Source organism: Tachypleus tridentatus, chromosome 13, assembly GCF_004210375.1.
Source record: "Tachypleus tridentatus isolate NWPU-2018 chromosome 13, ASM421037v1, whole genome shotgun sequence".
Classification (NCBI taxonomy): domain Eukaryota; kingdom Metazoa; phylum Arthropoda; class Merostomata; order Xiphosura; family Limulidae; genus Tachypleus; species Tachypleus tridentatus.
This window is the reverse complement of record NC_134837.1, coordinates 196,490,937-196,517,761: the sequence shown is the minus strand read 5'-3', so window position 1 is coordinate 196,517,761 and position 26,825 is coordinate 196,490,937. Positions and strand designations below refer to the sequence as shown.

The window sequence follows — 26,825 nt, the reverse complement described above, 5'->3', positions numbered from 1 at the left end:
CATTCACATATGCTGAATGAATAAACAAATAATTCTATTTCTCATTTTTCCTAGGGGGCAAGTTCCCCCGTGTACGTTATATCACTGCGTGTGATTAGAGTTAAACATGTCAGACATGTCTCTGGAGCTTCTGGTACACTTTCCGTATTTGTAAAGTTATAAACAACACGATCTATAACGACACTTACGGGAACTAAATGAGCATTGAGTCAATGTTTAAATATAGCTAACCTTAATTTTAAAACTACTGACCAAAAGCAGAGAAATCGGTCAACAGCACAGCACCCACAGCATAAAACAAACTATTATAATTATAATGTCTCTGCTGTTAGAAATGCGAAGTGTTTTCTGTGACACATCGCGGCTCGAACCTCGATACGTTAGCCACTACGCCACGCCCAACCTACACATAGATAAATAGAGAGAGACAGACAATTAGAAAAGTAAATAAATGGTTAGATTTATCAGTAGAAGGTACTGAAGGCTTATAATGTTAAAACTAGGTTTGATGTCCGTGGTGGGCGTAGCACAGATAGCCCATTGCGCAAGATTGCGCTTAACAACAAACAGTCAGACATACAAAATTACTAAAATGATAAGACAATCAAAAACTAAAAAAATGGTTGTTTGTTTTTCTCAACTAACTTGAATGTTGTTGTTTTTTTATCTTGTAGAGCTAAATAGCAGTTTAAGTATTTTAATAATATATAGTTGATTTGTTATGTCAGCTTATCTCTGCTAAAATCATGCATGGCTTATCTCTAGTTAAATCAACCATATCTCTTGCCACTCAAGGGTTATCGGCGCTAGCCGTTCCTAATTTATTAGAGTAGAGGGATGGCAGCTAGTCAACACAACCCACCGCCAACTCTTGAGTTGTTCTTTTACCAACGAACAGTGGGATTGACCGCACTCTATAGCGCCCCCACGGCTGAACCTGCGACTTGCAGATTACCAATCGAGCGCACCCTAACCACCCGGCCTCCCATGCTCGAATCAGACCACACATGAGCTTCAATCTATTGTGCTTAATTATCTGATCGTCGGATTGAATGATTGGGATAAAAGTTTCTACCAATTCCAGTCTTTTTTTTGGTCCTGTACAAAACAAAAAGATAGATAGAGGTCGCGCCATGTCTATAAAAACGAATAATTTATTTTTTTGTTGTTAAGCGCAAAGCTGCACAATGGGTGGTTTGTGTTATGCCCACCACGGTTATCAAAACATGATTTTTAGCGTTATAAGCCTTCATACATAACGCTGTGTCAGTGGAAACATGAATAACTGAACAAATAAAGACTTCCAATTCAACAGTCTCCTAGGCCAGTGACATGGCCAGGTGGTTAGGACGCTCGGCTCGCAATCTGCGGGTCGCGGCTTCAAATCCCTGTCACACCAAACACGCTCGCCCTGTCAACCGTGAGGGTGTTATAAATGTCACGTTCAATCCGATTATTCGTTGGTAAAAGAGTAACTCAAGAGATGGCGGTGGATATGACTAGCTGCCTTCCATCTAGCCTTACACTGCTAAATTAGAGACGGCTAGCGCAGATAGCCTTCGTATATCTTTGCGCGAAATATTAAAAAAAAAATCAACAGCCCCCCCCAGTGGCACAACGGTATGGTTTTCAGGCTTACAACACTAGAAACTGAGTTTCGATACCTGTGGTGGGTAGAGCCCAGATAACCATTGTGTAGCTTTGTGCTTAACTGTAAACAAACAAACCAATTCAGCATGAAACGAAGTCATCTGATTGTGAAGAGAAAAAAAATCCATTAAATGTGAACAAAATCCCACTTGTAAATAATTCTAATAAAACGTTTTAAGAGTGTTACACAAAATAAGAAACTCGGACAATACGTTTACATCACAAACTGGATTGAAGTACTTCTACCTGACAACATGTCTATGAAACTTTCAGATTTGTAGTGCAAACCGAAAAGTTGTATTCATTGTTAAGAAAAAGAAAGAAAAAAAAATACCACTTATTTCCCTAGTCAACATAATTTTATAAGAATCAGTTTGTTTGCCTTCATGAACCCTTAATGGCGAAGACTTGGATTAAATAAAATCAATTATGTTTTTTTGAGTAATTGATCATGTTTTAGTTACTATTTTTTACAAATATGTATGATTTTCATGAACCCTAAATATAATGTCTTTGTTGGGTACTCATGATAAATGTTCGGTTTTGAAATAGACTGAAGCCTTATTTGAGAAAGGATTGTATTTCTAATACCTGAGATAAAATGAAAGGCCCTATTGAAGTGCAGAATACAAGAAATTAATTGACATTTAAACAGGAAAGAAAATTTAAATAAACGGAAATGGAAACTAAATACTTAATTAATATGATATAATAAATATAGAGAGATGATTAGAATACAAAAAAAATAAACAGTAATTTAAGGTAGTTCGACGTACAAAATTTCCTTGTAGTGGCTCGACTTTAAGAATGTTCGGTGTGAGGGTTTCGAACCCACGACCTGCAGATTAGGAGTGGAGCGCCTAAACCACCCGGCCTCTCTTACTTGAGTCTTGGTTGGTGTACAAAGTGTCAATGTAATTATAATATTTAAGAGAACTACGTAGAATAACAAACAGAAATGGAAAAAGGTGGAAAAACAATTTAAAGAAACGGAAATAAAGATGAGTTTTGACCCAAAGATAAAATCACGTATTCATAAAAGCATAAATACCAGTTTCCTATTGTTTAGGACACCTCTTAGTATTTAAAAATATGATATCCTTTGACGCCTACACAAAACGACAAAAGTCTTCTCAGCCCGGCATGGCCAAGTGTATAAAGGCGTTCGACTCGTAATCCGAGGGCCGCGGGTTCGAATCGCACCAAACATGCTCGCACTGTCAGCCGTGGGGGCGTTATAATGTGGCTGTCAATCCCACCATTCGTTGGCAAAAGAGTAGCCCAAGAGTTGGCGGTGGATGGTGATGACTAATTGCCTTCCTTCTAGTCTTACATGTTAAATTAGGGACGGCTAGCGCAGATAGCCCTCGAGTAGCTTTGCGCGAAATTCAAAAGAAAGAAAGAAAGAAACAAAAGTCTTCTCATTTGCTTTTTCGCCTCAAGTTTTATATATGTTTCAAATTCTCTCTCTGTATTAAACTGTCTAGCATTCAATACGGTTCTGAGAAATTATTATATTAATAAATGTAAAATCACATTACATGTTACAAACTTTTATTACGTAGTGTTTAAACATGATTTTGTAAAATATTCTAAGATGAAGCGGGTGATTTAGGATTAGTTGGTACAAATAATATTAAATACAGGTCCACTTAAAGATAGGAATTAGCTCATTTCTTTCTAATTCTTGTGCTTGCTTTCTAATACATGCACCAAGAACGCTTGAACAGAAATTACGGAACAACTGGTAATTACACCCAACTCGCAAATAAATTTAAGAATTTTTCACTAAACAACCACATACTTGTACAGACGCGATAACTTTTACTTCCGACAGTGAATAAATTTCCCAACACCGAACTGATAACAAAATAACTGATTAATCATTATTTTCCCATTTATAATCAACTGTTGACGCGCTGCTTCACATAATCTCGCATTTATAATCGTAATTTTATTTCTATATTCGTTACAAAGTTATTGAATTATTAGCTCATCGTAAACTTTCTGGCTATTGCATCATCATCATCATGATTAGCAGCTTCTTCTAGCAAACAGTTAAATTAAAACATTGAAAATGCAACAATTTACAAATACTAAGGTAAAAAGCAAACGCGGGAAGTTTATAGGAAACCAATATTCATAAATTTGTGTATCTATGTTTCTAGTTATTTGTATTAAATTAATAATTATAGTTTATTTTAATTATAATTTTTTTTGTATCATTATTTATGTGTGTATCACATATGTATGTTTGGTAGACAGGAGAAACATCATTAGGAGTACGTCACGACTACTCCCGCCAGGATATCCTTACACCGACTTTTTTATTGGTTGAGATTGGTTATTAAATTTTGCGCAAAGCTACACTAGAAATATCTGCTTTAGCCGTTACTAATTTAAATGAAAGGCAACTAGTCATCACCACCCACCGCCAGCTCTTGGGTTACCCTTTTTACCAACGAATAGTGGTATTGAACATCACATAATAACGCCCCTACGACTGAAAGGGCGAGCATGTTTGGTGTGACGGGGATTGGAACCCGCGACCCTCAGATTACGAGTGCCAGGCCTATTGATTCAAAAGTGTGCTTCAAGTTTTTAATAAAATTATGTTTTTAATCACCTCTTATTTCGCATTCAAACGTCAGTTTTTTATATAAAACAAATAAAAAAATATCGTTTTTTTACAAATTCCTATTTTGGAATTTTCATGTTAAATTATTGTAACTTTCGAGTGCTCAAATATACGAAATATTTCTTTTAAATATGAGTCACTTTTAGCGAACTTGTATGAGTTTAATATTTGTCACTTAACCTTTAGCGCTTTGTTTTGCCCCCCGCTAGTACAGCGATATGTCTCCGGATTTACAACGCTAAAATCAGGGGTTCGATTCCCCTCGGTGGGCTGAGCAGATAGCCCGATGTGGCTTTGCTACGAGAAAAACACACAAAACACACGCTTTGTTTTTCTCTGGTGTGTGTGAATATAATGCGTCGTTTTATTTTCAACGGTCTTGGGTGAGTTTAACATAGTTAAACTTCTTTGGTTGGATAACCTTTCTTTAGGGTTTTAGAACAAGTCATTGTTAGGGTGAGTGGAGTGAATTATTACGAACTGTCTAAATTAATTACTATATTGTTTTTAATTGCTGTGTATATTGTTTTAGACTGAGTTTTTGCATGGAGTCATTCACTTTTATGAATGTGCAATTCTTCTTTCAGAAGCTCATATTTTTCGTTTCTTCTTCTTCATAACGAATCCCCGTCACACCAAAGATGCTCGTCCTTTCAGCCGTGTGGGCGTTATAAATTGTTGGTCAATCCCACTATTTGTTAGTAAAATAGTAGCCCAAGAGTTGGCAGTGGGTGGTGATGACTAGCTGCTTTCCTTCTAGTCTTGGCCCGGCATGCCCAGGTGGTTAAAGCACTTGACTCATCATCTGAGGGTCGCGGGTTCGAATCCCAGTCGTACCAAACATGCTCCTCCTTAAGCCGTGGAGGCATTATAATGTATCGACCAATTCCACTATTCATTGGTAAAATAGTAGCCCAAGAGTTGGCGAGGGGTGTTGATAACTAGCTGCTTTCCCTCTAGTCTTACACGACTAAATTAAGGACGGCTAGCGCAGATAGCCCTTGTGTAGCTTTGCACGAAATTCAAAACAAATCAGTCTTCTTCATAAATAATTGTTTGAATTGATTTTAATCGAGTTTATTAAGTAAGTTAACTGAGCTCACGTTTTTATGTTTTCTTCTCGTTTTAAAATGATTCATCAAATTATTTCCATTAAATGCATTGGACAAGTTATAGAAGGCCTTTTTTTTTCTGGTCTTAACATCGACTTATTTTAAGTTAGACTACGAAGAGAAGGGGGAGCTACGTGGAACAAATATTATGTTTGGTTTCCAGTTGTTGTTATTACTGTTAGCTAGCAGATAACCAGATAAATGATAGTTCTTAGAAAACTGTCGAAGTGAAGTAAATCATCGTAACTGTTCGGCAGAGGACGCTAATATTTCACTGTCAGAGGCATAATAAGGAAGAAATTTTCCAACAACTAAGTAATCATTTGTTTAGTAATAAATTTCCTTCCCAATTCTGTTGGTTGGTTTAGTTCTATGAACTTGCTAAGAGGCCGTGAGTAAATATATGTTCACGAAGGGTACAGGAACTACACTCATGTCCTAGGAACAATTGTTTTCCGCGTAAGTTTTCTTTCTTTCTTTTTGTGGCTGACATTCTCAATTTCATGTAGTCGTCACGCGTTTGTTGGCGGGTGTTGTGACGCAAAGGAGAATTGTAAATAAATATATATAAGCCTGGTGTGTAATACTTTTTCTTTGATATTTTTAGGGTATTTGAAAAGCAATTTCAATCAGAATTCGACCAGACAATTCAATCATTTTTGCTGAAGAAACCTCGTTTTTTTTCATTAAGTTGTTTCAGTCAAACTGAAGTTAAATAATCGGGAGTGAAAACACAAGACAATGTTATTTAAGTCTGTGAAAGTTCCAGACTGTTATATCTTCTTGTCAGATCGTGCTTTAATTTTGTTATGTATAGAGACCTAAATTTTCACAAGTTTTTCTATTTTATAAAAAAAAAAGTTTGGTTAGTATATATTAATACCAAGGGAGCAGGTTTTTGGAGTTATAAACCACATATAACGCGGAAACCATGCAATGCACTAAATCCCTCATGTATGTGTGTTTTTCTTATAACAAAGCCACATCAGGCTATCTGCTGAGTTCACCGAAGGGAATCGAACCTCTTATTTTAGCATTGTAAATCAGACGCCCCCGTGTATTATAGAACAGTTGTTAATTTTCATTAATTTTGTAGTTGTTGTGTTTTTTTTTCAATATATTGCCCTTTTTATATTTCCTATAAAAGTGAATTAAGATTTGGTGGAGGCCCGGCATGGGCAGGAGGGTTAAGGCGTTCGACTCGTAATTTGAGGGTCGCGGATTCGAATCCCCGTCACACCAAACATGCTCACCCTTTCAGCCGTGGGGGCGTTATAATGTGACGGTCAATCCCACTATTCGCTGGTAAAAGAGTAGCCCAAGAGTTGGCGGTGGGTGGTGATGACTAGCTGCCTTCCTCTAGTCTTGCACTGCTAAATTAGGAATGGCTAGCGCAGATAGCCCTCGTGTAGCTTTGCGCGAAATTCCCAAACAAAAAAAGACTTATTATAAGCCTCTGTACCAGGGGCGTAGAAAACTCATATATTTGTATGTTTTTTTACTACGTCAGGAGTGAATTTCCTTATAGCAAAGCCATATCGGACTATCTGCTGCGTTTACCGAGGGGGAAAATCAAACCTCTGCTTTTAGCGTTACAAATCCGAAGGGGACCTACGTGAGGATACAGAAACACGTTGCAGCTGCTATACAACAGTTGTTATATTACGTGAGATACAAGAACACGTTGTAGCTGTGACAAACCAGTTGTCAAACTACGTGAGGATATGGTTACACGTTGTATTTGAGATATACCACTTGTTATATTACATAAGAATACAGTAATACGTTGTATGTGTGATATAATGTTTATATTACTTGAGGATATAACAAACTGTGTTAAATCTTCTGTACCATGGTTTTGATACGAGAATTCGTTACACAGTGCTAAGTTTACTTCGAAACTGAAAAACGAATGATTCACACGCTAAATCATACGCAGTGCCACCAGTTATATGTTTTACCACATTGTCACTTGAGAGCGCCTTCCGGTGAGCAGAACACGAGTTGATCTGAGAGGAATTTCCCTCTAACAGTTTTATCTTTGTTCTCTTTTCATTATCGGTTATTATACAAGAACGTGTAGGAAGCTGTTAGAATACGCCACGACCCATGGCGAAGTATATATATATATATATATATATAAACTAACTACTGTATGAAGGGAAATGGTGTTGGTAGCAAAATATCAAAGTTCTGTAGTATTAAATATTGAAAGGAAATCAACCTCGTGTGCGGGTGTGGGAAGGAGGGGCTAAAACAGGAAAAATTTAATACTTGACAGATAAAAAGGAATCATCTGAGATGTTTACTGTCTCCCTCAACAACCACGTGGTGTTTTTGTTGACTTCCGGTGGACACACTACCGGATGTGGCGCCAGAGCACGTGCTAAGCGAAGCATAACTTATCAGTGAAACACAAGAGATACAACAGGAAATTAGCGGTCATTTTTTTTTAACTTTCTTCAATCTAAGCATTCAACCAAACATAAAATCCTTCTCTCCATACACGAGGACTGTAGTTCGACCAGGTCGAAATTTTAAGATATGACTGTTACAAAAACAAAATACCAAAATACTTACACACAATGACAACAGGTAAGGTAAACAAAATGAGGTTCGAATCCTTCTGTTTATCCCTTTGACTGGGTATTGAAGGTAGGAAATAAGTGCGGAAGTGTACAATGCGTACCACAGTGCTTGAGGTAAGAAATATAGCTCGAATCCAGAAAAGAAGGTGCGGTACTGAAGGTTGGACCTACTTTTAGAACAATACAAAGTGTGTCACAGTACTAGGGAACATATTCATAAGTGTACAGTGTATGCCACGGTACTAAAGGTAGGAAATAACTCTTATGATCGTCTTATTATCCTGACACTACATCTTATGAACCCCATTATTGTTCTGACAATGCATCTTATGAACCCCCTTATTATTCTGATACTACATCTTATGAACCCACTTGTTGTTCTGACACTACATCTTATGAACCCCCTTATTGTTTTGACACTGCATTTTATGAACCCCCTTATTATTCTTCCTCCCGCTAGTACAGCGGTATGTCTTCGGATTTACAACGCAAAATCAGGGGTTCGATTCCCCTCAGTGGGCTCAGCAGATAGCCCGACGTGGCTTTGCCATAAGAAAACACACACTTATTATTCTGACAATACATCTTACGAACCTCCTTATTGTTCTGACATTACATCTAATGAACCCCCTTATTATTCTGACACTACATCTTATGAAACCACTTGTTGTTCTGACACTATATCTCATGAACCCCCTTATTATTCTGACATTACATCTTACGAATCTCCTTATTGTTCTGAAACTACACTTTATGAACCCCCTTATTATTTTGGCACTACATCTTATGAACTCTCTAATTCTTTTGACGTTAATTGGGTTATGCTGTTAAATTAAGAATATTCCTTTTACTGCTGTATTTTTATTCTTACAAAGATTAAGACAAAAACATTAAAAGAAAGATGCAATAAAATCGTTTGCACATTAAGCCTATATCCTAGGTTAATGACAGCGAATCTGTTTGTGCTTGAGGAATAAGTTTTAGCTGTTAAGTATCGTACTATATTTCGATAACTAATTTATTTGGAAACGAATCATGCTGAGATGATAACTTCACGCTTGAAACAAGAAATTTATTCCCCCCTTCTGAGGAAAACTGGAAATTCCACTTTAATATACGACGTGTTAACACATCCACACACTCAAGTGTCAATAAGTTCTATCTTGATAACGCGTTCGCCATTTTTAATTTTATATTTCGTTTCTGGCTTGGATAGCGTAATGTTATCTCAGCTGACACTGGTAACAAGGTTGAAATACCATGTTTTCCTGTCACGTGCGTTCAAGAAAGTTAGTGAAGTTTGATATTTTTCCAAGTATCAATTCTCAAGGCTAAAATAATATCTTCTTAGCAGGTTTTTTTTTTTTAAGCCCCGGTTAAATTACTTGTTCATTATTGTTTTCTGTGAGTTAATTACATCATCAGGAAATATCCTAATGCTAGAAAGAACACGAAGTTACCAGGCTCGCCCACTCTGCTCTAAACAGTTTGTTTTTGTATTTCTGATCTGAATAAACTATAACAAACAAAAGTGTAGAGTCACGCAGGCTAATGTTATACAAATACACCGTGTTCTTACGTTGTAAACCCTGGTTGTATTTGAGGTTTAACTAACCGTTGTACACGTTATCTTCAAGTAAACTAGCGACTCCTGGGTTGTCAATAACCGTATAAATATAGAAACACACACGGATAGATACTGTAGGTAAATTGATTAATAGACGCAAACAATTTTAACGATATAAAGATTGATTGAATGACAGGTGAAAAACGGAGAAATTAGTAGATAGACAGATAGATCACCACCGACAAAAAAAAAATAGGGACTGACAAACGAAAAATGAAAGATAGTAACGATAAGCAGTGAGAGATGTAACGTACAGAAAAATATTTACAGGTATACATAACAGCTTGAAATTTACATTTTCAACCTTAACAACACTTTGTGTGCACGTGGGGTAAACGGTCAGACCAAAGACCTCTTAAAAATTACTAATAACATGAGAGATGATAACCGATAAACGTCAGTCGTCTGCCCAAGGGTTGTCTGGCTTTTTGAAATCCGCCCCCCCCCCCATCCAGTGGCACAGCGGAATGTCTGCGGACTTATACCACTAAAAACCGGGTTTCGAAACTCATGGTGGACAGAGCACAGATTGCCCTTTGTGTAGTTTTGCGCTTAGCAACAAACAAACAAACAAACAATCTCTTTTAATTGAATAATCGGATTGACTGTTACTTTTATAACTTACTCTCAGCATGTCAAACAACACTGTGTCTCGAACTATGACATGCGGACTCTACGATAAGCATGCTCTTTTCGCTAACTTCTACGCCATACCCGATCTTCTAAAGTACATATATATATATATTCAAGGGCAAAGGGCACATTTCTAACAGCTCTTTATCGGCGACGCATTTTAGTTATTTTGGTGATATGTATTGAATAAGTAACACATTCGCGTAATTATACTTAATGGATGACTTTCACGTGCGATTGCCACGCTCTCAGTGGCACTTTCTCAACAGTTGAATTTTGGCCAGCGTCGTCGCTGTCAATAACCTGAAGAAGTGTTCTTATGTCGAGCGTTTTGGACGAGAGATTAAAGTTCGCTTCAGATGAAGTCGATGAGTCATTGTGCTTAAAAATGAAATCATGTCTGGTTTATACAAGTTAAAGTCGTGGGTAGAGAAAAAGGGCAGGTTTAAATCGATACAAATTGCCACATGGGCTATTCTTATCGCCATGGCAATCGAGAATGAAAACGAATACATAATATTCAGAGGGTTAAGATGGTGTTTATATTTTATATGACATATTAAGACTGTTTGACTTCTTTTCTAATTCTGAACTACTGACCGTAGAGAAAGTAGCCACTCAGCGAAATCCAACCGTCCATGCTAAGAGTTTAACAGTCATTCTTATAACTCACCTACAACGTAAGATGTCCATAATTTATGGTATTGTACGGATTCAAAATTCAGTTTTGAAGCATTGTACTGTCAGTTTCGGTTTGTGTTTTAGTAAAAGGTCGTGAAGAAGCTATACAGCGAATCGTTGAGTGTCTAATTAAGTAACAACATTTTGGTGTTTTAAGGTCGTTTATTTATAGTGTGAACACACTTTTCAGTAAATATATTTACAGACGTGTAAATCAAATTTGCACGTGCTTCGTTTAAAGTAAACAGAAACTTTTTTTAAACTCTGGTCTAGATTTAATATATCTCCGTTTTGTTACCGTTTTTTTTTGTCTTCCATCTTAAACGGAGACCATAAATCCCCGAATCATTTTAAAAATAAATGTATTGCACAAAGTAGATATGTAATGTTAAAAGTACGTTTAACACTAAATCCAACAGTCTGTATGTACGTTTATATACACAAACTCACACATACATACACTGTTATGTGTTTTACGTAGAAACAACAGTATCTATAGGTATATAAGTTTTACTTGTAATCTAACGGCATGTGTGTGCCCGCATTGTTAAATCTTTGTTTTACCAATAGTGAGTAGAGATATATATTGCTAAACTGATGTTTTCATCTTTAATACGACAGTGTGTGAATATAAGTATTGACAAATGGATATTTTAGCTTGAACCCTTTATTGTATAAAATGTAGATGAACGAAACTCTTTAATCCAGCGTTGCCAACAAACCTAACATTGTTATACATGACATGTTAACACTCTCGTTAAACCTAACATTGTTATACATGACATGTTAACACTCTCGTTAAACCTAACATTGTTATACATGGCATGTTAACACTCTCGTTAAACCTAACATTGTTATACATGGCATGTTAACACTCTCGTTAAACCTAACATTGTTATACATGGCATGTTAACACTCTCGTTAAACCTAACATTGTTATACATGGCATGTTAACACTCTCGTTAAACCTAACATTGTTATACATGGCATCTTAACACTCTCGTTTATTTCTTGCCCCCCATTGGCACAGCGGGATATCTGCGGACCTCCACCGCTAAAAACCGGGTTTCGATACCCGTGGTGGGCAGAACACAGATAGCCCATTGTGTAGCTTTGTGCTTAATTACAAACAAACATTTATTTCTCCTTTCTTAACTCCTGTCAACAGAAAAATATTGTTTGCACTTTCAGTAATAATATCAAATATGCGTAGAAGAATCTAGCGTAATTCATTCTGAAAGTTTTTGTTATTTGTATTAAAGTACCTTTGTTTGGTAATTATGTTAGAATACTTTAGTTTGTTATTTATGTTAGAGTATTCTTGCTTGGTAATTATGTGAGGCTCAGTGATGGATTAAGTGTGGCTTGGGCCTTGAGCGGTTGGCAAAGGAAATTCCTCACCCCACCCCACCCCCACTCCTAGAAATATTGATATCTATCTCAGTAAGCCTCACTGTGAAAATCACAACGTTAACCATATACCCGTGAGAACAATTTATGACATACATAGCCTTGTAACACTGGAAACAACATAGGTAAACTACTAACACATGAATGATATGAAAACAACTTGATTAGAACCTCTGTAGAACTAGAATTGTCTTTTATGGTTTGATTGTAACTGAACTCATGGTCAGTGAGTTTCGAAGTGCCTAGCTTTCGAAATATGTCATATTCTATCTTCATTATAGACAACCTGTTTAGTCAGCTTTGTCCTGTTCTCTTCTGAGCTCACTTTTTATTGGTTTTGGTTTCGAAAACGATCGCTGCAGTTTGATACCATCATGGATAAGTGTGTTATCAGAACTGGTTCAACATTACAGTTTGATGCCATCATGGATAAGTGTATTCTCAGCACTATCTCATCATTACAGTTTGATACCATCATGGATAAGTGTATTCTCAGCACTATCTCAACATTACAGTTTGATGCCATCATGGACAAGTGTATTCTCAGCACTATCTCATCATTACAGTTTGATACCATCATGGACAAGTGTATTCTCAGCACTATCTCATCATTAGGATATGTTTGAATGCAGGCTCGTCTATGGAGAAAGAATAAGATTTTTAACTCCACTGATTGTCTTGGTTCAAACTATGAGAATAAACGTCGAAGTTCTGGAATTATCACTGTGAAAATCTGGATCTGTTAGTTTTCTACCTCGCTTTTAATATTGTTTGGAAAAGAACAGACAAGACTTACTGAATTATTGACATGAAAGGCATTATCATTTTGTGTTAACACTCTTATATGCATCATTACGGTAATTCAATCCAGTGACGAGTTAGTTGACCACAATGTAAGATACATCAGTACTGGATTTATTCTTCTGTGATAGTATGGTATCTTCTGCATTTTCATCACCATGTCGATCGCTGCTCTTCTGAACTGTATCATACTCACTATAACTACATAGCTTAGCACTTTGGTTTTCGAATTTATAAAACATTGTTCTCCCATCTCCATTTTTAAAGTTATTTATGGTTATAGTAGGTAAACTGAATAATAAAACATAAAATTTTCACGAGATATACTTGCAAGTAGCTCGTACGTGGCGTAATTTGAGAGCGTAACATTAGTTGCTCATTCGTCAGTGCTTTATGACTTATGATGGCCACAATAGTGGTTAGACACGGTTTAAATGGCAGCAAAACAATAATATTTAAATATAAATAGACGTACAATGTTACGAGCTTCCAACTATACAGGATAAACAAATGTAGTTTTATGTTATAATTGAAGTTATTCTAGAAAGAAGAAGGGATAAGTTTTTTTTGGTGGTTGCGAAGTCGGTCAAACTGATAAACCATTTATGGTAGAGGAAATAAGTTTAATATTTTTATAAAAAATGTTTGAAATTTATTTAGGTGGTTTTTATACATTTGAAATGTGAGACATTTGAGATGATAAAAAGTCTGTTTAATCTTAAAATGAGTATCATAAAAGGTATTTGTAAATTTTAATTGATTTATAATTTTTATTAGTTTCTGTGTGGGACCCTGGTGATTGCCCAAGCCTTAATCTGTCATTGCGTTACAGTATGTTTGTTTTGTATTTGTGTTATAGCCTTTGTGTTTCTACTTACATTGAAGTATTTAGGTTTTGTATTTAATTTAGAGTATCTGCGTTTGGTATTTACATATGTATATATGTTTTTTGTATTTAAGTTAGAGTATTTGTTTAATCGGGTCAGAGAGTCCATCCACTGTGCGGCCTGGCATGGCCAAGCGCGTAAAGGCGTGCGACTCGTAATCCGAGGGTCGCGGGTTCGCGCCCGCGTCGCGCTATACATGCTCGCCCTCCCAGCCGTGGGGGCGTATAATGTGACGGTCAATCCCATTTTTCGTTGGTAAAAGAGTAGCCCAAGAGTTGGCGGTGGGTGGTGATGACTAGCTGCCTTCCCTCTAGTCTTACACTGCTAAATTAGGGACGGCTAGCACAGATAGCCCTCGAGTAGCTTTGTGCGAAATTCAAAAAACAACAAACAAATCATCCACTGTGTATCTTTGTGCTTTAGTACAAAAGAACTTTTCTGGAGATTTTCCAAGGTTCAGCAAACGTATCTGCAAAATAAATAAAAAAAAACACAATTTCTTGCCAATTAAAAAGTAAAATATTATTTTATGAGAAACAAAAAAAAGCAAAAAGTAAAACATCATTGCTGATGCAGGTTTCAGTATTTTAAAAGAAGGTAATACACGACAAAAGAATCATTAATTTACTTCATATTTAATTATTAAAAAGAAATTATTGTAATTAAATTTCTGAAAATTTTATTTTTCTAGTAATAATCATATGTAATTATTATTTTACCTATTGCCGAGAGGTTTTGTCGGTTCTAGAAATAGCAGATATAATGTGAGTGACATATTATTGTATTGTTTTACATTGACTCATAACTACGTGTAAGCGACATACATTGTATTCAAATGAGGTAAATCTCCATTTACTTTACACACCCGCTCCTTTCCGTTTCACTTAATAATATAGTCTTTTGGCATTTATTTCATCTAGGGTTCGAAGTTCAAAGTTTATCCTCTAGATAAGTGGATAGTATAGCCACTAAATGATTACTTTAAAGGTCGTACTTTTTTCGTGTCTTCCAACGGAATAAGCTTTATTAATTAGATAAATAACAACAACACTCTTGACATATTTTATCTTCCCGCTGTTGTATGATATTTGATGCAACTATTATAAACATAAAAGATAAACAGTTAGAATCAAACTTCTTGACCCATTTCCATGTTATCTCTTTGGTTTTCAGCCAATCTTCCAGAATTTTCTGTATATTGATCACGCAGTTATCTGGCTTACGCACTGCATTATATTTTCAGGTGTTGAACGTGGCTAGAGTTAGCTTGTCAGACTTTGGATCAGAGGGTCAATGGTTCGTATTTTATTGTAGCTAAATCATGCTACACATTATTTGATTATTGATGCTTTATAAGAGTGACAGTTAGGTCCCACTTTCTTCATCGGGGTAGCCCAAGAGTTGACCACTGACTTGCTGCCTACACTCCAGTTAACAAGAACAATAAAGGAAAAACTGTTTATCTGACCATTGAAAAACAACCAACCAACAGAGGATAAGATAATTACTTCTAATACAGTTAGCAATAGTATTGTCTAAGCGTGTAATGAAGAGGTGTGAATACTTACATAATTAAACCCACCGTTTAAACTGAGCCAGGCGAGTTGATTCGTAATTTGAGTTGACGTTTCTGGAAGGAAACAGTTAATAAAATGTGAAGTCAAACAACAGGTAACAGTATTGTTAATTAATTATAACGTTTTTGTAGGGTACTATTAAAATAACGTTCGTGAACTTTATACGTAACAATAAGAAGAAATTACGTTCACCCAGAAATCAAGAGACAAACAGAACATTCGGGTATGACTATGATTAGTTATCGCATTGTTGGAAAGTAGAAGTAAATCCAGTTACAATAAATTGGTTATAAAAGTGAAATTAAAAGAAAATGAATATTAAGAGATTAAACCATTAAGAATAGAAATGAAACTCGGTAACTTTCCTCAGCACTGACTGATCTTAAAGCGAGAATTTCATAGGTCATGGTCATTGTCCTTAAAATGTCAAGAAACAGGATCCTCATTGTAGTCATTAATTACGTAAATACAATGTTATCTGAATCGTTGTTATCTCATCCAATCTTACCGAAATTTGACTTGAAATAAACAAAAACAGGTCTCACTGGCTTTCGGGATATCAGACATATTTTAGACCTTTCACAAAAAATAAAGAAAGAGTTAGGTTCATACAAAAGGCTCCTGTTTGAGATATTAAAACTACCTTAAATAGTATGGCCAAGGATTTAATGTTCCAGTGACCGCCTTTTCTTAAGCACGACCAATAATTTAACTGATACACTATATTTCCAAGCTAGTAGAATTTATACAGCCCATCTCACCTTTAATCTGTCCAAGAGCCCTTATTTGCTTTGTTTTGAAGCCAACACACTGCGTATATTTTATATTTTAGTACAGGTAACAGAAGAAAAAAGTCATCTTGTGTCACGATCTCACGAACATTGAAAGCTCAAATCGGGCAACCTTGATGGGTTTCAGAAGAACTCTTCTTACCACAAAGGCCTACCATAGTGCACGGAACTCTGACCCCACCCTGAACCTCCTTCAAGGTTCAAAAAGACGGCCTATGGGTAAGTCACGAGCAGATGAAATCGGCAGTTTCTTGTCGTAGATAAGCAGTCATTGACATGGTGGATCCACGGGTGATGAAATGCTAACATACTTGACACACCTCTAGGCCTATCTAATTCAAGGTCACGTGTTATTCTTTTTTAACAGAAACGAATTGCATTAAAAAGGGTTGAACAAAATACTTTTCGTGCTCTTCAAAATTGGTCTTCGTCTCAATGAATTAGGCCTAACAACAACTACATAAGTGGACGTATGGTTCATTAGAAAAACCTTATCTTGTTCGTTTAGGCTTAAACAGCTTTATAACCGCGATAATACAGTATTGCAATAATCTTGGGTTGTATCGAATTAGCAAAAGAAACATAATTTAGTCTTTAGGACCCTATATTAACGTTGTGTGTTTGTGAATTTATTCGTACCCGAACTCCTCCTATAGCTTTAGAGCTAGCAAGACTGAAATTTGACAGGCGGATATGGGACGTCCTTATTTTCCCGAAAAGTCGCACAGGGATGATAGGGTCTAATAGCAAGTAAGCGGGGTCATTGAACTCGAATCTGGCATTGTTATTCTATGTTCCTGGCCATCTTAGCTTCCTGGGGGTGTCATTTTCAAAACTGCATTCTTATCTCCTCCCACAAGCAGGACCAAATTTGACACACGTGCTCAAGTAACACAGGCTGGTATCTTAACGGGATTTCTTGAGGGGGTACAGATCCCCTGTGGAATAGTGAAGGAGATTGGTCAGTACATTAATGTGGACCTTTGTGAATTAAGAGAGGATCTTTGAACCTCACAGCAAGTTTTATATATACACTATTACGACATGTGTTTTCCGTTTGTCCTATTGAGAATGTTAAACTTTAGGCCATTATATTAACTTGAAAAAAAAGAAGAAATATACTCACACATATTATATACATATACACATAAATATTTCTTTTTTTTTAATGGTGTATTTCTGGGTAAGAAAAAAGTATTCTGAAAAAAAGACGTAACTATAGTTATAACTTTCGAAATGAGTACCAGGAAGCATTGTTTTCAGAGGGTGGTGTGAGGAGCAGGCCCTTTTTGGAAAGCCATACTCCTCTAACAACGTCGCTTCTGAAATATCAGGATTTAGTTTTTTAAAATGTAAACAAATTTCATACGTTATGACTTCCACTGACATGAAAGTGTTAATTTTTGGGGTACGAATGGAAAAGCGTATTTATTTGGTATTTAGTAATACCTCACCACAATCCTGATACATTTCACTGCCCCACCCCATCACACCGCAAATAAAAAACTATTAGAAACGTCACACTTTTCATTGCTTTAAATTGAAGTTAGGTGGAATTTTTATATGCAACAACGTATACTACTCACATTTAACACTTTTATATTCTTTTTGTTATAAAGATTTGTTTATACTGTTATCGTAAAAATTACATTTAGGACTAACTCAAATCACTAAAGCTCGTGACATGTAATTGGGTTTATGCCCGAAAATGTTATTAACAGCGAGGGTACCCCATTGATAAAATAGCGCATTCTAATCTTTATAAGTACAAAGGTATATTTAAGTATCTTTAAATAGACAAGTATATTTAATTTATTATACCGATGGCCAGGTTCACTTTTAGTTGGTCTATAAGTTTATAATCTTATTGGTCCTCCAAATCTTGACATTAATTGAATTAATTGAAACGAAAGAGTATATACCGTTTTGTTCTTTTGATAAATTAAACAATGTAACAAAATTTGATAAAATTTTATTTCTCCAACATGTCCATAAATATCTTGTTTCGAGTTGCTAGTGCCCCGGCATGGCCAGGGGGTGAAGGCACTCGACTCGTAATCCAAGGATCGCGGTTTCGAATCTCCGTCGCACCGAACATTCTTGCCCTTTCAGCCGTGAGGGCGTAATAATGTGACGGTCAGTCCCACTATTCGTTGATAAAAGAGTATCCAAAGAGTTGGCGGTGGGTAGAGATGATTAGCTGCCTTCCCTCTAGTCTTATACTGCTAAATTATGGACGACTAGCGCAGATAACCCTCGTGTAGCTTTGCGCGAAATTCGAAACAAACCAATTTGCTAATATTACATACAACTTGTAAGCGTTAAGTCGAATATTCACATTTCTTGTTTGAGCTAATTTGTTTTTAATGCTAGATTTTGCAGCTTTAGGCTTCAAGGCTTCACTAATAATTTTTCCAAAAGAAAATTAAGCATTGAACAGACTTTATAGAACTAGCCCTTCTTCCCAACGATTGGCCTTTCTTTTCGGATTTATTGTAAGAACTGAAGATTATTCGTATTCTCTAAAATAAACGTTGAATTTTTGCAATTTAAGGTTGCAGAAGCAGCATTGAAAAGAAACTTTCACACAAGATTTGTGAGTTCACATTATCGTGGTTTATATTTAAAAGTGTGTGAATGCAAGACCGCAAGCTTTTCGTTATTCCCTCTAGTCGACATAGAGCTTCAGATCAACGCCACCTATTGCAGTTCGACCGCGTCCCGTCGCTTGACCTTGGCGGTGATCCCTTAAGAGCAATAATGACGCCCTTGGTTTGTATAGGCAGGGTTGTTAGATGTGGAAGAGAGTGAGAAATGGTGTACGTTAACTGTTTTATTACGGAGCAGCCTCATCTATTGGTGCTGTAAAACATGTGTATATAAGCCATACCACCCTGGCAGCAGGGTGAGAGACCTTCTCGGCGGATAAGAAGTGCTGACTCAGGCCTAATGAACAAGTGTTGTACATACGCCTTGTAGGATGTGCCCACGGGCCAGCAGGGAACAGCGATTTTTTAAAGATTTGGTTTCTGCTGTTTGCAATTAGAACTTTTTTTTTTCTGCGATTAACCTGGACGGCTGTGTATGAACTTAAAGAGTATTATACGAAGTTTCACTCTTATTGCCGTCAAGGAACGAAAGAAAAACAAAACTTGCAGTTCTATCTCTGAAGAAAACGTGCTCTTTACAACTCCGTACTAGTTGTGTGGGTAGTTAGTTATTTATCGCTGTCTGAGAAACTGCTGGGTTTAGGGATTGCACTGACATCGACTAATCAAGTAGTCTTTTATACGACCTTAACTTTTGATTTCACTTTGTAAATTCAGCAGTCTCTAATTGCTAATCAGGGCGAAGGTCACGATCAACGAAGGTACTCCTTGATAGTTAATGCACGTAGAATCCCTAATGTCTTACACGACGTTCTTGAAATGTACACCTTGTAGGTCAAAAGGTCAAGGTCATAATTTAGGTCATTGAACTTGTGTACTATTTTACACTGAAATAACTTCTAGAACGTTCACAGACCTTATTTAATACTCCTGCAAATTTATAATTATTTTAGTTGAATGATGTTTTACATGTTTTCTGATTTACGTAAATTTGTTTAGTTTGGTCTGAATTTCGCGCAAAGCTACACGAGAGCTACCTGCGTTAGCCGTCTCTAATTTATCAGTGTAACACTAGAGGAAAGTAAGCTAGTCCTAACCACCTTGGGCTGCTATTTTACCAACGAATAGTGTGATTGATCGTAACATTACAATGCTCCTCGACCCTCAGATTGCGAGTGAGTTTTCTTCTGAAGTTTCTCCCTTGAAGAAGAAAGGTCCACCTTTCGAAAGCGCTCAGGTTATAGGGTTTCTATTTCATTTTTATCGAGAATTACTATATATTTTTTGTTTCATCCATTTTTTTAAGTTATTACGTTTCTTGAGTGCAAAGGTTTAAGTGATTAATACACGTGTGTAAGAATTAATTAGTTAATAGTGTACAATAATTGGTAGTATAGAAGTTAGTTAGTTGATATTCTGTAACAGTTGTGTTATACCACACAAATACTATTATTTGATAAAGAAATCGAGACAATACGAACCAGGAAACGGTAGATGCAGATATCAATTACATGACTGTTGATACAGTTATACTAACTACACGACTGTTTATAAAGATATACTAACTACACGACTGTTGATACAGATATACTAACTACACGACTGTTGATACAGATATACTAACTAAACGACTGTTGATACAGATATACTAACTACACGATTGTTGATACAGATATACTAACTACACGACTGTTGATACAGATATACTAACTACACGACTGTTGATACAGATATACTAACTACACGACTGTTGATACAGATATACTAACTAAACGACTGTTGATACAGATATACTAACTACACGACTGTTGATACAGATATACTAACTAAACGACTGTTGATACAGATATACTAACTACACGATTGTTGATACAGATATACTAACTACACGACTGTTGATACAGATATACCAATTACACGATTGTTGATACAGATATACTAACTAAACGACTGTTGATACAGATATACTAACTACACGACTGTTGATACAGATATACTAACTTAACGACTGTTGATACAGATATACTACAGATAACTAACACGATTGTTGATACAGATATACTAACTACACGACTGTTGATACAGATATACCAATTACACGATTGTTGATACAGATATACTAACTAAACGACTGTTGATACAGATATACTAACTACACGATTGTTGATACAGATATACTAACTACACGACTGTTGATACAGATATACTAACTAAACGACTGTTGATACAGATATACTAACTACACGACTGTTGATACAGATATACTAACTAAACGACTGTTGATACAGATATACTAACTACACGACTGCTGATACAGATATACTAACTACACGACTGTTGATACAGATATGCCAACCAGGCGACAGTTTTTACATATGTATATCAAACACACAATAGTTGGTACAGATATATTAAGCATGTGACAAATGATACAGATATATTAAACACGTGACAGTTTATGTAGGTGTACCAAACACGTGACAGTTGATACACACAGTAGTACCCTCACTTAGTGCTGCTCGTTTTATATGAATAATTTTGAACTTATATATTTTTTATATTTTTCAACTACTTTTTCAAGAAATTTCAACTATTATGTCATTATCACGTGATTCAAGTGAAACTTACGTTGTGGCCTTGCATGATTTCGGGTTTGAATCTCATCACCGAACAAGGTTATTCTGTTAGCCATCGGGCGTTACAATGTGAATGTCAATTACACTTTGCATTAATAAAGAGTTGAGAGTAAGTGGTGTTGACTAGCTGGCTTCTCTCTTATCCCACTTGCCACATGTGGCGAAATGGCTATTGACCTGTGGCGAATTGGTGCGTTACTTTCACCATTTATTTTTTAAATGTAATTAATTATATCAGTAAATAACTGAAAACATTACTTTACATTTATTATCCCTCTCTATCTATAAAAATTGATACTTTTTTGTCATGTGGCGAAAATTTTAACTCATCCTCCACAATTTCTGCGATTATGAAAAAACCGTTAGATACCGCTGAGACTTGTCTATCATTTATACAAGTATCACGTATAGTCACGAGTAGCTTTGATAATATATTCGTTGGGCTTCGAACTTTTTTTTGCTTCGTCACGTGCATAATAACAAATAAAAGGTGCGTAACCTCCTCTTGAAACTAGCTTGTATAGTGTTATTTAAGTGCCTTACATCCCGAAGGGATTATTTCAAAATGAATCCCAGTGGCTCAGCGATAAGTCTGAAGTCTTATAACGCAAAAAATCGCGTTTCGAAACCGGTAGTTACCACAGCACAAATAGTCCATTCTGTACTTTTGTGGTTAACTGTTAACATAGCAAATAGTCTTATAGTATGCGAACGTTGAATGTTTGATCTTGTGTGTTTCTTACTGAAGACATGTAGTTGAATAAAGAATTTCGTAAACAACATCTAGAAGGAATGGGTGTTTTTTTTTACTCTGGCCCATCTCTGTTAACAGAGGGCGCAGCCTCCCCACTTCCCATGAAGGTACATATAGATGCTTTGTAGTTTTAAGTTAAATTACACGGATTTTTTACCTCTAGTCTCAGTAGTTATTTACAGTGAGAAAATGACTGAGAAACCTTTTACTTCAATTAGCCATTTTAAGAAACGCGAGGGTCTAAACAGGTGCGTTTAGTGTGACTGACTGTGGATCTGAGGATATTGTGTACGCGTCCATTCACTACCTAAAAAAACAAACGAAGTCTGCTCTTCGCACTATGGAGCTGTGTATATCTTATAAAAGTAACGATCATATCCAACTACTCTACCTGACAAGAGTAGCCCCAAGAGTTAGCGGTGGGTGATGTTGACTAGCCGCCTTTGCCCTAGTTTAGTATATCACTTCAAAATTAGGGACGGCTAGCCAATATAACATAGCCCTAGAGTAGATTTGCGTGAAATGTAACGAGTGAAACAAATAATTTAGCTGAAACTGTACTTCTCAGATCAGAATGTGCTACGATTTACCATTTTGCGTCGTTGTTTACAAATGCTTGTTTTACTCAAGTCCTTTCTATAATTCAAAGAAAGCCAGTTAGGTATAACTTTATATTTGCTTTTCCAAATAATGAGTCCATCGAATTTAATTGTCATTGAACTCTGATTAGTTCTTGCCAAGAGGATTAAAACTTTCACTAGTTACGAAGATATATAAAAAAAAATCGGTTATTTATTTTCTACGTTTTACAAGTTGTTACTGTTCATCGGTAAATTAATTTTTGTTGTTGAATATCTTAGTTAAAAAGTTGAAAACAGCCATTTAGGTTTTTGCTCTCGATAAATGTGCTTTGTTTTTACGTACTTTTGTCAGAGGGATTATTGAAGTATATGATAAGGGCAGACAGAGCCTTTTAGTGTTGTAATTTAATTTAATTTAATATGCATATACAAATATACTATAGTTAACCTAGGAAACTATAAATGTGACATTAGGAAATAATTTAAAAAAAAAAGTAACGCTGCGGTCTTGTACGGCATGGGAAAAGTAGGCCTAATGCGAGTTAAGCCTAATTTATGGTTGATTGTGTATTTATTACATTGTCTTGTGCCTATATAGTCAAAAGCTTTTCTTGCTGTCTCCGATTTTATCGCTTTATCTATAATGTTTTTATTAATGAAAAAAGCCATTAATTATTAATCAAACAAATTTTATATCTGAATTTATCAAATCGGATTGAGAATATAGATCAGATTCGTGTTTCCACCGTGTCATTCCTGTTGAAACTAAAGAAGGTACTACACTTATATTTTGGCTGAATGAATACCAGTGCCACCTACATACATTTAATAATTAAAAACAAATCCTTCATTGGTATTTGAGAAACCTTCGTTATGTTATTTAAAAGTAAGTTTGATTATCTTGTTTTAAGCACGTGACATTTTTCAAAGTACAAAATCAATACCAGAACACTGTGGTATGTTACAAGTACTTTATTTTTGGTGTTTGGTTTTTAACAAACTGTGTGTGTTACAATTACTAGCCTTATTCAAACACAAATAATACAAGAAGAACCTTCTGGAGATTACTACTAAACGTAAGTCCTAACAAACCACTGAGAGATTACCTTATGTTTTGAAACGTGTTTGAATTTGACAATACTGGTAATGTCTTAAATTTTATATACATTTAAGAGGTGTTATTTTTCCTAAACTATTTTGTCGTGAACTTTGGCATTGCGTTGGCTGTTAAAAGTGTGTAGACTGCAACACCTTCAATATTTAATCTTGACTCTAGTGGAAAATTGTCAAGTAAAATGTAATAAGAAGATCTCTGAAATATTTTATAATATTCTCTTTTCGGGACAAACGAATAAGCTAAAGTGACAACACAATAAATGTTTATTGTTCGACATATCTGGAGTGCAACTTAAACTGAATAAAAGTCAGTTTTTGTATGTGTGTGTTTTTATCTTGGATCTTCGCGAAAAAGCTACACAAGAACTCGGAACTCGAGTTTTACTTCCAAGCTCACTTGCCAGAGAAAGGCAAGTTCGTCTATAAACCACTTGAAAGAACGTTGGGTTCACTCGTAGTTTTGTTGACTCGGTCCACTGGATACTTAGATCACAGTAAAGTGTGTTATAATTAAGTCTGTAGTGTCGCTGTTCAAGTATTAGGTCGTCTTTTATTATTCACAATTGTTTTCTGTTCACAAAATGGAACTGAAAATAAAACAGTATGCCAAGTCACCTATCGAAATTTCATTTAAATAATTTATAAGGGAGTAGATATTTCAAGGGATGAGTTTTTTATTAAACAACAACAAAATACATCTGACCCTAAATTCTATTAAGCATTGTTTACTTCAATTTCGCGTAAGAAACCTCGCCCGAAACAAGAACATAACCCCTCCCCACCCATTGAAATTAAATTATCATTTCTTGTGTGTTAGTCACCAATCAAGTGTTTTAAGTTAAGAGTTTGTCAGTTTAAAGATATTCATTGATTGAATTACTGTTCAAAGTTGCATTATCATTTTGATCATTCGTATTCCAAAATCTATATGCTATAAGGTGTCAGCTGCCTGAACTGATTCCGTAGAATCAGTAGAAATAGAAATAAAATTACTTACTGAATATGACTGATCTGTTCTCGGCGTATCGTACCCCGTATTTCAACCATTTTGGTAAAAATTATGGCCAGGTTCAAAATTCGGTTCTTTTTAATTATCGCTGGATGAATCTTGCTAGTCACCAGTCGAAGATTCAGAAGTAACACGGTTAAAAAATTCTAAATTTTTTTTTCGGTATAGTACAAACGTAGACGGAAACTAACTTATATTAGCACGAGTGTATTGCTTGAAACACGTTTTGTGATGACGTAATAGTATACATATTGCGTACGCATTAATAAAATAATACCAGGAGTACTTCTTAAGTCGGAGTAGTTTACATGTATACATACATACACGATCTTTCATAATCGAACAGGACTCGAATGGAATTTTTGATTTTAGTACATAACAAAGGGATAAAACGATCCTAGTCGGACGGAAATCGACCTTACGTGACTTGAAAAGGGTCAGCTGTTTAATCCGCAGTTTTTTACTTTCATTAAATCTTGTGTCACGTGCAGAAAATTGGAAATAACAAATATTCCGACTCGCATGTTTCGCCAGACCTACGTAATTATGAATTTATGCACTAGAGTAAAGACAGCTGTTCAACAACAACAACTACTGGGCTGCGTTAATCGAGAAGTGAGATTTGACCGTTATTATTATAACCTGAAGGGTAGAGAAAGATTTTGCAACAACTAAGCTACAACCATGGATTATCGCATTTGTGGTCTGGTATACTATAACCACTAGGTCACTTTCAATCAAGCGTTTGTTTGGTTTGAACTTCGCGCAAAGTATAGAGGGCTATCTACTCTAGCCGTCCCTAATTTAGCAATGTAAGACTAAAGAGAAGGCAGCTAGTCATCACCACCCATTGCTAGCTCTTGGTCTACTCTTTTACCAACGAATAGTGGGATTGACCGTAACATTATAACGTCCCCATGAATGAAAGGGCTGGCGTGTTAGGGCGGTTTGAACCTGTTACTGTTAGACTGCGTGTCGATCGCCCTTACCACCTGGTCGTGCCGGGCAATTCAAACCTAAATAGAACTTTGTTGAAAAGCGTGCATGACCATGTTCTGTGGAGTTTTAATTTTAAACATAAAAATTTCATTTCTCAGTGCGGTAAGTCTACGGATTTACAAGGCTAAAATTATGGATTCGATTCCCTTCGGTGGACTCGGTAGATAGCCCGATGTGGCTTTGCTATAAGAAACACACACGTTTCTCAGTGATTTACGAATTCAGGTGAATAAAGTTTGGACCTTCCAGCAAAAAAATGTAATATTTAATTTTATGTTTGACAATAAAGATATTTTTTAAACCTAACTAATGAAATTCAGATTTATAAAACTAACAATGCAGTTTTTATTTGTACACTTTTAATCGTTTATGTTTAATGCAATGCCGTTTCTAGAGCCAATAGTAATTTTATTAAGCTTTCTACAGTGTCATTTTTGTACATAATTTCGATCCTTTTCATAGCTCTTTATAGTTTAATGAAGCTACCACGTTTCTCTCATTTAGTACATCAAGGTTTCTGTTTCTACTGGCACAACTGAAAATATACAACTGTATTTGTATAAAAGCACTATTTCTCAATTTTAAAACTTTCTTTTTAAATAAACTAATTGTATTTTCTTTGAGTCAGCAATGAACTAAGCCTAGCATGGCTTAATAGTTCGAGCTCTTAATTCTCTGTCTGCAGGTTGTCCCATCTAATTCCGTCATCGAATGACTAACTATTCC

General features: G+C 35.8%; 2 long non-coding RNA genes across 2 annotated transcripts in view; one reads left to right on the top strand and one right to left on the bottom strand.

The window, feature by feature from the left end:
* The first annotated feature begins 15,558 nt into the window (after positions 1 to 15,558).
* The window catches only part of LOC143238210 (uncharacterized), a 51,071-nt gene continuing 39,804 nt past the window's right edge, over positions 15,559 to 26,825 (top strand). Inside the window, exons 1-2 of the long non-coding RNA XR_013020457.1 lie at positions 15,559 to 15,698; positions 16,437 to 16,614. This is a non-coding gene — a long non-coding RNA (uncharacterized LOC143238210). The remainder of the gene's footprint in view (positions 15,699 to 16,436; positions 16,615 to 26,825) is intronic.
* On the bottom strand, positions 15,582 to 25,438 carry LOC143238211 (uncharacterized). The gene is made up of 3 exons (XR_013020458.1): positions 25,089 to 25,438; positions 16,366 to 17,333; positions 15,582 to 15,657 (listed from the first exon to the last, which is right to left on the bottom strand). It is a non-coding gene; the product is annotated as an uncharacterized LOC143238211 (long non-coding RNA).